The sequence below is a fragment of the Hermetia illucens genome, chromosome 4 (genome assembly GCF_905115235.1).
Source record: "Hermetia illucens chromosome 4, iHerIll2.2.curated.20191125, whole genome shotgun sequence".
In the NCBI taxonomy this organism is placed as follows: Eukaryota; Metazoa; Arthropoda; class Insecta; order Diptera; family Stratiomyidae; genus Hermetia; species Hermetia illucens.
Window position 1 is genome coordinate 101,722,373 of NC_051852.1, and position 13,987 is coordinate 101,736,359.

Genomic DNA, 13,987 nt, shown 5'->3' on the forward strand with positions numbered 1-13,987 from the left:
ATTTCTTATGTCGGCATTAGTGGTAATTGCTGATATTGGGATTGCTTTATTACTTGCATATCTAGGTCGGTCGATTTACCATAATCGCAAGAAGCGGAATCACACGCCACTCTATTTCTTCGCTAGCCCCCGAGCCCATGTGTCCTTCACAGCATTAATAAATCTATACCAATTGAATGGATTGAGGTGAAGACCTTATTAGAACCTCCTGAAAATCAGCTGACAATCCTCAAAAAAGAGAAGACCACCACTAACAAATATCCATGATCAGAAGTCAAGGACCAGTAAAAGCCCGTCTGAGGTTGGTATATTGGACGTCAGAAAGAAACTGTGGTGTAGGAGCCAAGTGGTAACATTTGGAACAAGACCTGGAAATGGAATAGGACCGCCAGAAGGCTTATGATCGAAATGAGTTTTACAACAGTGCCGAAAATGAAGGGGACCTGCAAGGACTAATCTACACAGTTTTTGCTTAGGGATTAAGGAGTCCTAAGTCCGCATGCACTTGATGTCGGACCAGACCAAGTGAAGAGCAACTTACTCCAACTCATTATGGTCCACGAACTCCTCTTTTTGGGTTTAACACCCAAAGTTCAAAAATCAAAAGAGAGACGAAGACGGCTATGGTTTCGTGCCAGGACAGAGGCAAATTATCAGACGCCGCCTCACTTCCGCCCTGGAAGCAGCGTGACTTCGACCCTTTTTGATTTTTGGACTTTGAGTGTTAAACCCAAAAAGAGTAGTCTGTAGACCATAAAGAGAATAGGAGTAAGTTGCTATTCATTTCGTCCGGTCCGACATCAAGCGCATGCGGACTTAGGATTCCTCAATCCTTAACTAAAAATTATCTAGCTCCGGCCTAGCTTTGGTCGTAACTGTGGGTGTATTTACGTTGGATATAATTCGCACACTTGTCGTGTTTCGCGGGCTATAAAAGAGAGCGTATAACACCTACTAGCCGCTTCGGTAACGCTGCTCTCAGCGTTTGATGAGTTGCCTCTGCTCTGTTACGAAACCGTAGCGTCTATGTCCCTCTTGTGACTAATCTACACAAAACCCAAAGAAACACCCAAGAAGGACGAAACGTCGGGTAGATTAGGAATAAAAGTAGGAGCTAGGAGACTTAGCGTACCCAATAAGGAGAAAACCTTAGATAAGTCTGTTTTAGCTATGTTAGGGCAGCTAATGGCAGTCAACTAGATATTATTGAATCATATACTATTGAATCATCTTCAGCCATGTTTTCATGGCGCTAATGGTTTCATTAACGTACACATCAATATTTTTACAGTGTTTTGCGACGACAACCATACCCAGACCCAGGAGGGACAAGCAATCCATTTTAGATCACGTTCTGTAACCTGCTATGCCAATGTGTCCTTTCTGAAAAGTAACTTTCGAGTAGCTTAGTCAAGTAAATAGGGGCAACCATTTTTTCGAACGACATTTTTTCCATCTGGCTAGGCTAAATTGAAAGCACTTTTGACGTTCAACGTTACCACGGCAATATTTTTTGGACGGATGGTATATGGTATAATGCAACAACAATAATAACAAACTTAAGGGCTTTATGGGGTAATGGTATCTAAACAGAGAGCTTTATTGTCGCCGTTTTTTGGGCAAACTTCCCGAAGTTCCTCCTCAGTTACTGTAGCCATTGTGAAGACATCCAACGCTTGCTTACTTACACCTTTTGAGATTCCTTTTATGTGAAGGGAAGAGCGCCCTTATTATATTGGGAAAAGGTTGCGGGCAGGTTAGTTGTTTTTCGTTGATCTGTTCCATAACAACCTTGTTCGCTGTTCCCCAGGATTTAGGTCTGTATTACCGCGAACTTCTTTAAAGCATTCCTTTCGCGTATGTTTCTTCTTTTCCGCTGAAGCATGTAGCACTCAACCCTGTGATTTCTTTGTTCCATTAATAGTTTAACCGATTATTGGTGAGGATTGGCCATTTCGACATGGCAGCATCGCATTATCTCATTATGCGTTTCATTATTTATGCAACCTTTTCTGAAACCGCACCATTGGGATCATGGCCTGGTGACAGCATCTATATGAACTCGTTGCCTTGACGTATTTTCACTTTCTAGTCCTGATTTCTAGCTCCCAATCCACGGGGACGCACTCCGCCCCATGGCCCAAGCTTCGCGAAAGTATCGAACAAAATATAGCCCCTGATGTTATATTAACAGAACATAGCCCCTGGTATAATGAGAGGTTCCCTATAAATGTGAAAAGAGAGATGTGCATTTTTTTTCAGAATATACTCAGAATGCTCCAGGTCGGGGCGGTTGACCAATCTGTGGATGTAATCAAGAGCACTATGTGCCGTATTAAATACTTATTGTGTAATATCCTAGTATATGTGCACAAAAAGTGACGGAAGAAATTGAAATTTACCAGGATCCCTGAAGAAATTGTGAATATTATGGAGATTGAAAGGTAGGGGTGAGTAAGGAGGTAGACCTATTGCCTATTGAGAGAGAGAGATAGGAGGACCTCGATCTTGATCTCTCAACGCTGATGGCGGACATCGACTACCAGACAAGTAGCATGTCAAGTGAACGATAGGAAGGCACTACTAATTCTTCTCGGCTACGATACCAACGCAAGCAATGATATTTTAAGAAGCAGAGACACCAACTGAAGCGGTGAGTACCTTCTCGAATTTATCCTTAATAATAACCTAGGAATGCACAATTTATGAAATATGCCAACATTCGTGACTAGCGCCAGGCAAGAAATGATATTCTCATGAATAGACAAGTTGAAAATTGGAGACTTTTGGAAAGAAACCTCTGCCTTGGATTGCAGCATACTTAGATTTGACATTGAAGGTGACATTGAAATATACAGAACAGTAAAAAATCACAGGAGAACTGATTGATATGTCTATGTAAAGTACCTAAGAAATAACATGCATTTTCTAGAGGTATGTGGTAATATAAGTAACGAACTAATCCTGGGGACAGTCGTGGAAGGTAGGCAGGTAATGCGACATAAACTCTTATGACCATCACTGCAGTCGTAAGAAGAAGGAAGGTAGTGAAGTAAAGCGAAATAGTTTTTGGAAATTTTCTAAATTGAGTGAACAAATCACGGAAGCATCCACGCTATTCAAAGTTTTAGTCGAAGACAGAGAAATATTCTCAGTGTGATTGGAAAAGGAAGATGGGCCATTTACAGAAAACGGTGACGGTACTTTCCAAAACTTATTACCCGGAGTCACATCCCACGTTGGAGGACAATATCATTCTGCTTGATACAACAAAAGGAAAAAGGAAACACTTAAACATGCATGTCCGAAAGATTTAGTAAGACGGTGTGTGAGCCTTAAAATCACAGAGAAAAGCCGGAATGAATAATATCCTTCCAACACTTCTGTGGTGGTAAGCCAGTTAGCTGTCGCCGTAAGGAGGTATGTTAACCTACGTCACTTCTTGGTGGTACCTAAAACAGGAAGTCGGACATTGTGGAAGTAGGATTGCCAGCATCAAGGCAGTGTCTGTCGAAATGGAGCTTATCATCGATTCAACCGAGTTCTTTGATGGAGTTCTAGTATGGTAAAGAGCGGCCGCCAAGAGGCTTCTGGGCTCTTACGTACAAAGTGGCGGAGAATTTGAGAAAATAGTGCAATACATAGCCAAATCATTTGTAGAGAAGCAGTAAGCCAGCGTATTTAAGTTCGATTATCAGGATCAACAGTCTCGGGCGAGCGCAATGCTGACCACATTGCCTCCTAGTGTACCGTTACGGTCTTGAATGAAGTGCTCTAACACACTTCAAGGCCCTGATCCAATATGGATTGTTGCGCCAACGATTATTATTATTATTATTATTATAACAGAGGTTGCACGACTTAATAATGAGCCTAAAAGTCAAAGGAGGCGTGTTTTATCTAAGACCAGTTTTTTAGTTTTCTTAAATTTCTTTAAACATCAATGATTTTTTCTTTCTAAAGATATATCAGTCTCTATTATATTATATATTATATTATATTATATATTATATTATTATTATATATCTCTTCATTTCATAACGCAAATATTTTATAATATCGCAGATACACCTTGTTCCCAATGGTTCAATTCATCGCACTGAATTTGATAATCGAGTCAAGAGGTTATTCTTCAAGCAAAGATAAGATTACTGCTGCATTTACTTATAAAAATGGGACAAAGTCCACCCCACTCTCTCTTCTAACTTTCTCTCCAGATTTGCGGTAATTGATCATTTCAAAATACTGATTATATGAGAAAGACTACCGGACATAATTTCTCTTATTACTATCTAATCCGGTATGTAATCTGAGCAATAAATCACTTATTCTGGTACGGGGAACACAATTAATTTAAATCGTAGAACTGATTGTGTTCCGATAGTATAGAATTTATTACTTTCAAAGATTTTAAATTTCTTATCAAATCTATAACCAATTGATGAATTATTGAAAATAAATATCCTCAAATATTGCAAAAAATAGATCCAATTTCTATTTAACATTGTTCTGGTTCCAGCAGATAAGATTTGGAGTTTGCACAATAGAATTGCCGTGAAATGAAAAGATATTCAAGTAAAGGCTATTAGACGGTAATTGATAGTGGCGCTGGCTTCATTGATGAGACCATTGTCTGAATAAACGTGTTCATGATTAGAATGTTATCAAAATTATTGGGCTAAAATCAATTTTTATTTGCAGTCATAAAATTGTATTGTGAAGATAAGCGGTACGGTATGTTCTGAGGGGATAGCCGGCACTGACCTCGGCTTCTTTTGGACTATCTCTTTCAGATAGTTCTACCGTGGTCTACATTTTTTCCTGGTGTGCCGGTTTCGGCTTAGATTATGACGCAGTGTATTTAATTGACGCAAGAAGTTCTCTTGCTAGAGCATGTTTTCCTAGAATTCCTGCAGCATCAAATCCCAATGAGAAGGTTTTGTTTTACACATTAAAATCGATTTACTGTATGTTTGTCTGTTACACGCATTTTTCTTGGGGACAGTTATAGCGATTGAATTTGGTGAAAAGGTGGAAGCTGTGAACGCTCACGCATGCAGTGAGTTACATCCTTCTAAGTTGAATTTACTGGGGGTATCAAATGAAAGATCTCGTTTAGTACTTTCCGAAGCCGCTCTTAGTTTTGACATTTGTTGGAAAGGTGGGGAATGCGCGGGGTCGAAAATGATCATGTTTTAACGGACCCATTCTCAGAAACTACCAAATCGGAAAATCTGGAAGAGGCTGCCACTATATGGTGCCTAGGTTCCAAATTATCCTCCACACCGATATCTGTTCAAATAAAGTTTATAATAGTATATTACCATCATTTTAGGTAGTTGACTGTATAACTCCCATAAGGTTCATCCTATAAGGTCTACAAATAAGTTCTGTCGGTTGTCACAATAGATGGCGTAGCTTGTTTTTTATTCTATTGATCCACATTTCCAAACATTCATCGGAAAGCTACTGTCAATAGGCACAAACGTCAGTATAAATTATTTAATTGAAGTGTAAACAACAATACTTTTTTCATCAACGAAAATGGCCACTTTTCTACCAAATAATGTGTTTTTGCGGGGAGTTCTACTTCATTATTTCAATATGAAGAAAAAAGCAACCGAAAATCATCGCATTTTGGTGAAAGTTTATGGTGACCATGCTCTATCTGAACGAACGTGTCAGAGGTGGTTTGGACGGTTTAAAAGTGGCAATTTTGACTTGGAACACGAAGAGAGCGCCGGACGGCCAACAACTTTTGAAGATGAAGAATTAGAAGCATTGCTCGACCAAGATCCATCGCAAACGGTAGAAGAACTTGGAAAAACACTTGGAGTCACTCAGCAAGCCATTTTCAACCGTTTAAAAGCAACGGGAATGATCCGAAAGGTCGGAAATTGGGTTCCGTATGAACTGAAGCCAAGAGACGTCGAACGCCGCTTTTTCACGTGCGAACATCTGCTCCAACGACAAGAAAGTAAGGGTTTTCTGCATCGAATAGTTACTGGCGATGAAAAGTGGATCCATTATGATAATCCCAAGCGCCGGGCAACGTGGGGATACCCCGGCCATGCCTCATCATCGACGGCCAAAGCGAATATTCATGGTGAGAAGATCATGCTGTGTATATGGTGGGACCAGCTGGGTGTGGTATACTATGAGCCCGAACCGAACGAAACGGTCGCGGGCAAACTCTACCGACGTCAAATGATGCGTTTGAGCCGCGAACTCAAGACAAAACGGCCGCAATACCAGCAAAGGCATGATAAAGTTATTTTGCAACATGACAATGCTCGTCCACATGTTGCACAGCCCGTTAAAATATATCTAGAAACGTTGAAATGGGAAGTCCTACCCCACCCGCTGTACTCTCCAGACATTGCTCCTTCTGATTACCATTTGTTCCGGTCGATGCAGCATGGCTTGGCTGACCAGCACTTCTCCAATTACGACGAACTCAAAAAATGGCTCGATGAGTGGATAGCGGCCAAGCAGGCCAATTTTTGGCGCGATGGTATCTATGAATTGTTTGAAAGATGGAAGAAAGTTGTGGCTAGCGATGGGCAATACTTTGAACAATGAATGTATAACCAATTTTGCACAATAAAGCTTTTAATTTAAAGAAAAAACCGACAGAACTTATTTGTAGGCCTTATAGCATAGCATTTTCCTGCCACTTTGGTGGAAATCGCTCTATTACTAACAAAGTTACAATAGGTTAAAGTTGTGGCCTTTTTGCAAATTCAAGCCTTTGAATGTCAATATCACCCGAAAATAGATATTCTCACATTATATTTGCATATATTACGTGCTAGGTACTAATGGGACAAATTTACACTCACATGTTTTTATAAAAAAAATACACAAAACCTTTCATACCTGAAGCGTCCAGCTTCCGGTTTATCAACTTGTTTCTATCCTAAAAAGGATTCCGAGCACATAAATATGAAGGGGCTCTAGGGCTTTTATCACTACCACAATTTCTAGTTCATAGTTCTCCTCGAGTGTCGACGTCTTTAAGCTAATATAGTAGACTGGGTGGAACTTTCTATCCTCAGAAGCCTTCCGCATCAATGTACCTCTTAACCCTGCTCGGTATGCGTGCTTGTGCAGTTCGGTCTCTGTTAATGGGCAATACAATTGTAACATTGCCTGTTGGATTAGCGCGGTCTTCAGCTGAATATTCTTTCGAATCCAACATGCAGAATACTTTGGCATCTTATAACCTATTTGGCTAGTTCTCTATTAGAGGCAGCGGATTACAGTCCGTTAATATTTTCCTATAGAGCATCCGGTAGTCTTCGCATATTCTCCGTCGTTGATTTTCATTTTACTACGCCCAGGGTGCTAGCATATTAAGGGCTACTGTGCTTAGCGATCTCTTTGTCGATCCGTTCCCCGACTAGTCTTTTAAGATTCTTTGTTGTTTTGCTCAAAGTCATTTGACTTCTGGAATACCTCCGTTCAGTATGTTTACTATCTTGTACGTCTTTTTCTCCATTTATGTGACTGGGTTGAATGAGCCTATGGTGTCTGCCTTCACCATTGCTTTGTCGCCCTAATTGGTGGTAAAGTCAGCCTTGTTCGCTCCATTCGCCCATTTTGTTTTGTGCTGTTTCTTGGTATTTTGCCTCTTTGTACTTTTATGTACTTTGAATTTTACATAACTTTTCAACTATTTTTCTCGAGGGCTACTAACCTGGGGCTTCCCACCTGGATGCTGTATTTCTACCAAAAAGTTCTTTGTAACTTTATAATAGTACAATATTTATTTGAGGCTCCTGAACGAAACAAGCAATTATAAATTAGGATTTTACGCTATTAGAAGACGGCTTTACAGTTTTTTATTAGGGCAGAGGCAAATCGTCAGACGCATCCTCACCTCTGCCCTGTGAGTAGCGTGACATCAAGTGGATGCGGACTTAGGACCCCGCAATTCTTTAAAAAAATATGTTTAGCTGGAGTCATGCAGCGTCTGACTATTTGCCTCTACCCTGATAAGAAACCGTAACGCCGTTTTCATCTAATATTTTTCAAGTTTGGGGTCCGTGAACCAAAAAAAGAGGGAGTAAGTTGCTCTCCATTTGTTCCGGTACGATATCAAGTCGATGTGGACTTAGGACCCCGAAGTTCTTTAAAAAATATGTCCGGATTGACATTGGTATTGTAATGCTTTACCTCGTTAAGTTGGAATCGTGCATTCAGCATTACGGAGCAAGAAGACCCACGAGCAGTGGTGCTTCATTCAGGCGCCACATCATAATGCATAACGACCAGTAAAGCATGTTTTGCTGAACAAAAGCTGGCTCATGGACAATTATTTGGTATTCTTTGTAATAAGTACCGATGTATGCACGTAAAACGGCCAACAGCAAATAGTTTACTCTCCCAGAAGCGTTTAATTGAAGTTAGTGTGTTGAAACTCTAACAGACGCGAACTGAAATTTCGCAGTCCAACGTGATCCACTCTGGTGTGTGAATATCTGAAAGATTTTCTTCTCCAAATATTTCTTTGGACGTAAACTTCGACAGAAAAGTGAGAAGTACTACTGCTTCAATATTTCAGATCAAGTCCATATACAAATGGTGGAATACCCAGCCGGAAATGAGTGCGTTTTCCACTGGACGCCGAGGTGTTTAGTTAGGAGCCTTTGTAGTTAGAATAGAACCATAATTGCAGTATTCTCAAGGTTTTTTATCCTCATAAAAGATGCCGGAGCTGCCTGAACCTTAACCGTTAACTCAACCATCGCAACGTCATGTAAGCTGCATTGTAAACCGCATGTTCAGGAACTGGTAGAGTGATTGATTTGAAACTGTGAAGCTGTCATATCCTTAGGATAAGGATAAGGATAAGATCAGACAGTGACAGTTATTAATTCATGTCTCTTCACGTGACTGGAGATGATCAGGCAGTTTGTGATTTCTTAATAGCTTCGAACGCGGCGAAAGAGACTTACATCGTAGATTTGCCATTACTAACACCGATTGTATGTGCCATATGCGTCCTAAGTCATCCGCTTCGAACAGCTCAAAACTGCCTTGCGCACTTGTTTGACATTTGGAATATTTTCTAAAGAATGTCCAAATAGATTTTGTGCGGGTTTGAAGTTGCGCACGAGATCGACGTTCAGGTTTCGAGTTAGCAATACAGTAAGGGGAATTGTCATCGGTTCTGCCAGATTATGAAAACTAGTCCTGAGATCGATAGGCAATTCCTGCCAGAGGTGCCCATCAATCACTAATGTCCTCTTCAGAAATTTGAATCTAAGGAATTTATGGTAGTAGCGACATCACTCATTCCTGAGACCAATGGAGTCAAAACTATGGCATCAGTTTAGGATTGAATGTCGCGACTAAGTTGAGCAGCACAACAGCATAACAATGGCCTATTTTGTGTTGTCAATATTGCTGAAAATAAATTGTACGATGGTAGGCCATCGGTGATGTACTGGCACTGTTTTAACACATGGGTCTGAGAAATAAAGGGAACTGACAGCCCTTCATAAAATTGGTAGTATGTCTGCCAAAGTTAAAGTCTTTTAACGTGGTATGTGTGGACAACCTAGTTATACATGTGCATGGAACTTTATGGGTGCTATCTATCGCACAAGCATAGTAGGAAATTCGGGGTTCATCCTTAGTTTTAGCAGGCATTTCCAAGTTTCCAAGTTCCTCCAGCAGCGCGAGTTTTGAAAAGGATGAGAACAGTACACACCACAGGTCGAAGTCCCTTGTAGTTGAGTGGCAAATATTTTTATTTGAACAATGAATTGGATCAGAGTGAAATTATGCGGTGTTTCCAACGATTAATTAATTGAAATAATAAAAACTTGTTGTTTCTTTTTCGTTGGTGTGGGTATTTATTCTTGCAAATACCGACATTTCGGGAACCACTTGCAAACTTGTTTCATCAGTGCAAACTTGTTTGCACTGATGAAGGGAACAAGTGGTTCCCGAAATGTCGGTAGTTGCAAGAATAAATACCCACACCAACGAAAAAGAAACAACAAGTTTTTATTATTTCAATGAATTGGATGTTGGACATTTTGGTGCACTGTGCACATGTTCTGTTTTGAAGATTGGAATGCAGCAATCTTAAAACTAAGAGACGAAATAGGCGTTCTGTAACCAAGCTCATCATCACGGTCTGCTGAGGTTGTTGGATAAGAAAACATACTATAGATGCGTTGCCAAAAATGGATCTACCTGCAATGAGCAACTTGTCCTAGGATAGGTGTGGATACAGTAATGAAATCTAGCTGTTGGCTGCTTCCTCTCTAGCAACAATCTCGAGAGCGGGAAGTAATTTGCGAAATGAAGAAGAAAGGGGGGCGTCCTTAAAGCATCTGCCAAACATGATTACATTTTTATTACTGAGTTTCTAGTAGAGTCAACGTACTGTGTCTAAAAGTATTAGTTTCTTAATCGCCAAATAGGGATTCTTATTGTGCTAAGAAAGGGATTAGCCTAGATTAATTGGGGTGTTAAATTCAATGGATTAGTCAACTCATTACTGGATTTAATACCTTTTCGCCAACATACATCCAAAACTACATCCCTTTGAAAACTCTGGAATTAAGATATATTTTAATATCTTTCCCCACTCGTTCAACAGATAATCCAACCTCTACGGTATAACTCTTAATATTCGCCACCAATTAGTTATCTTTTCATTTCATAACGCAAATGTCTTATCAATAATAAGCCTAATGTTCTATAAATATTAATATCGAAGATCTTGCCTGTGAGCAAAGGCTGAATTCATGGCATTGAAATTGATAATCGTGTTAAGAGGTTAATCTTCGAGAAATGATAAGATTACTTGCACTTATTTATAATTACAGAACAAATTCCAGCCCACTTTTACCACCAACCATTTTCTCTTCAGATTCGCGATAATGGATTATTTCGAAATTCTGATTATGTAAAAAAATACCGGACACAATTCTTTTTATTATTATCTAATCGAGTATGCAATCTGAGTAATAAATCACTTACTCTGCTGCTGGAAACAAAACCCCCAAAGTTGTGTCAGATCTGGAAGCAGAATTACCTTAATTTCTGGAAGTGAATGTGTTCCGATGACACAAAATTTATTTATTACTTTGAAATATTTGAAATTTTTATTTGAAATCTATGAATCAATTGATAAATTATTTGAAAAAAGTATTCCAACAAGTTGCAAAAAATTTAAATATAATTTTTTTGTAATTTTCTTCTGGTTCCAACAGATAAGATTTGGGATTTCACACAATAGCATTGGCACACAACGAAATCATATTTAAATAAAAGCTTGTAGGCGAGCAATTGATAGCAGCACATACTTTCGTTGACGACATTACTTTCAAGCACTGAAAGATTGGATAGAAAATTTGATTTAATACAAAAAATCGCCTTTTATATAAGTTTAATCTCATTGATGAATCATAATTACTCCACTGTCTGAATAAACGTGTTAGTGATTATTATGTTATCAGAATTAGGTATGATTGTCATCATCCTCCAAAATGGTGCATAGCCCTATTATGATTGACATCATCTCATTGCCGACAAATTACTGAAATGTGGGTTGAGTTGTGGACTCTCCCACTTTCCATTTTCAGACAAGTTGTCCTAACAAATTTTGCTAATTAAAGCGATGCTAAATTTCTGGGAAATGTTGATCCTGATTGAAGAAAAGGTGACCTTTTTCATTCAAGATTATTCATCGAAATTGACATTAGTTTATTTCCATCGATCGCAACGTACTCAAATCAGCTTATCTTAATGTTTGAAGCATTTTTTGCGCTCGATCTTTGGTATATCCATCAAAATCTTTTGCAGACAAGTGTACTCAGGCCAGAAAATTGAACCGTTCAGGATAATCTCATAAATTTTTGGCAAAGCTGACTAAAGATGAAGTCTAGGGAAGCTCAACAAACCCTAAAGATGAATTAATATGTAAAAGAAGTAATTACAAGACTCATAGAGAACATAGTCCTGATCCGCTTTGATAGTCGAGTTGTCCAAGTTTATTAAGGGCACGAACAACGTGCTCGCATGATGAAGAAAGAAGTCAGGAGGAAAGTCCGAAACCTGCTGTCCAACAATGTCATCGGCGACCCAAATGACACCAAATTGCACGGACATCAGCCAAATAAAAGCGCCTAAAAGAAAGAAAGGCATCCTTGTCATTCCAACAAACGGAACTGCAAGTTCAGAATGGAGAAGCCATGTGCCCAAGTGCGAACGTTGCGTCGGAGAGAAGCAACGACAGATAGAGCTCAACATAATACCCAATGGTTCGCTAAAGCTTGTGACTTTTCCATGCCAAAAAGATGCATATTTTCTAGCAGAACACCTAAGTACTGGTGAAATAGTGAATTGGCTGAACTTAGATTGACTTGACACAGAACCAGACAAGTAGCTCACAGGGCGATAAATAAGAATGATCAAACCACCAAAAAAAGAACACATCTATAAGGAAGCGCGTAGAAATCTTAACATGGTTATCCAGCGAAAACAGAGGGTGCTTTAAGCAACAATCCATAGAAGCAAACGGGGGAGCATTTAGAGAAGTATTATGGGACGACTTTAAACAAGACTAACTATTGACGCCATCAAATCATTCAATGTGGCTAATTGGAGTTTCATACGAAAGTCCCTGGTCGCGACTGGTATTACTACTTTCGCCGATAGTTGCTTGCAGGAACGAATTCTTGGATATGATATCCGCGAAGGATCTAAAGGCATGGCTCCGTACCGTATAGTAGTTAATTTTCCGGTTCCGGAAGAGGGTAGGGTGCTTGACTACGGGGACGACATAGCACTGGGTGTGATCACAAAGCATCTCTGTGGCGCTAAATCAATGAGTGCTGTTCAGGATTGATCAGAGAGTGTTAGACTAACACTCACGGAGGAAAAGAGAGAAACAATCCTTATCATCAAGCAGTGTAAGAGAAATTATGCTCGCCTTAGCGTTGGGAGTTACATCATCACTTCCAAGTCAATCATCAAATACTTGGGAGAGATGATAATTAATATCTGTAAACGATGGTTATGATGGTTAGGACGCAACCTTAGACAATTCTAATTATCATTAATGGTGTCTACTCGCGACTTGCGGCAAGAGAAAGTCTCATAGCCAAGGCCGCACAGTTCGTTGTTGCCAATAAAAATTTGACCTAATAGTACACGGCATGGTTCGGCTGAGGCAGATAGGCCACCTTGTCATGTACTGTAAATGTTCTCCTGAAATATTTTCCGGACATGGTCCTCTTTTTCCTTTCAGATTAAGTGATCCGTCCATTTTAATTAGTGAAGATATTGTGCCGGATCAGTGACGTAACACGTTATGATCATATCCGAAATGAGGACACTCGTCATCGATTAGGGAGTTGCAAATACCGTGGGGTGTCGAAATCACCAAACTGTGTGAAGGAATCGATGATTTTTCGGAGTATCTACCTCTTGACCGCGGGTAAGTGTTTGGTTTTTGGCGAATGAATCAAGTTTCTTTAGAATCCTTTTATATAAGTTTTGTATATATCATAGCAGGCCTTGAAGTCGGTTAAAAGACGATTTCTGACCGATTCAAAACTTTCCATCAACTGCCACAACTGTTGTTGATAGGGGCAAACGATCTTTTGAGTGTAGAATAAGAGAATATTGATCAGTGATTTCAACGCCAAGGTTGGGAATGAGGAGACACATCGAAGAGCGACTGGCGGCACACTTTGCATGATATATTAAATGACAACCTCATTGGCTTTGCAAGTAGCAGAACTTTAATTATAAAAGTGACGTGTTTTCCACAAAAGCGCATTCACAAAAGGACATAGGTGTCCCTCGATAGGATTACCTCCAACCAGATAAATCACGATCACAGATCATGTTGGGAAGCCTATAGACGACACCTGCTACCGCATAAAACACGCTATCACACAACGGTGGAAGACGTGGTTGGATATGCATCTTTGCGCCGGAGAAATGGTTGGTTTGACAA

At 39.8% G+C, this 13,987-nt stretch overlaps 1 protein-coding gene across 4 annotated transcripts in view; it reads right to left on the minus strand.

Moving 5' to 3' along the window:
- The window catches only part of LOC119653660 (aquaporin AQPAn.G-like), a 232,047-nt gene that overhangs the window by 13,268 nt on the left and 204,792 nt on the right, over positions 1-13,987 (minus strand). The window lies entirely within an intron of this gene.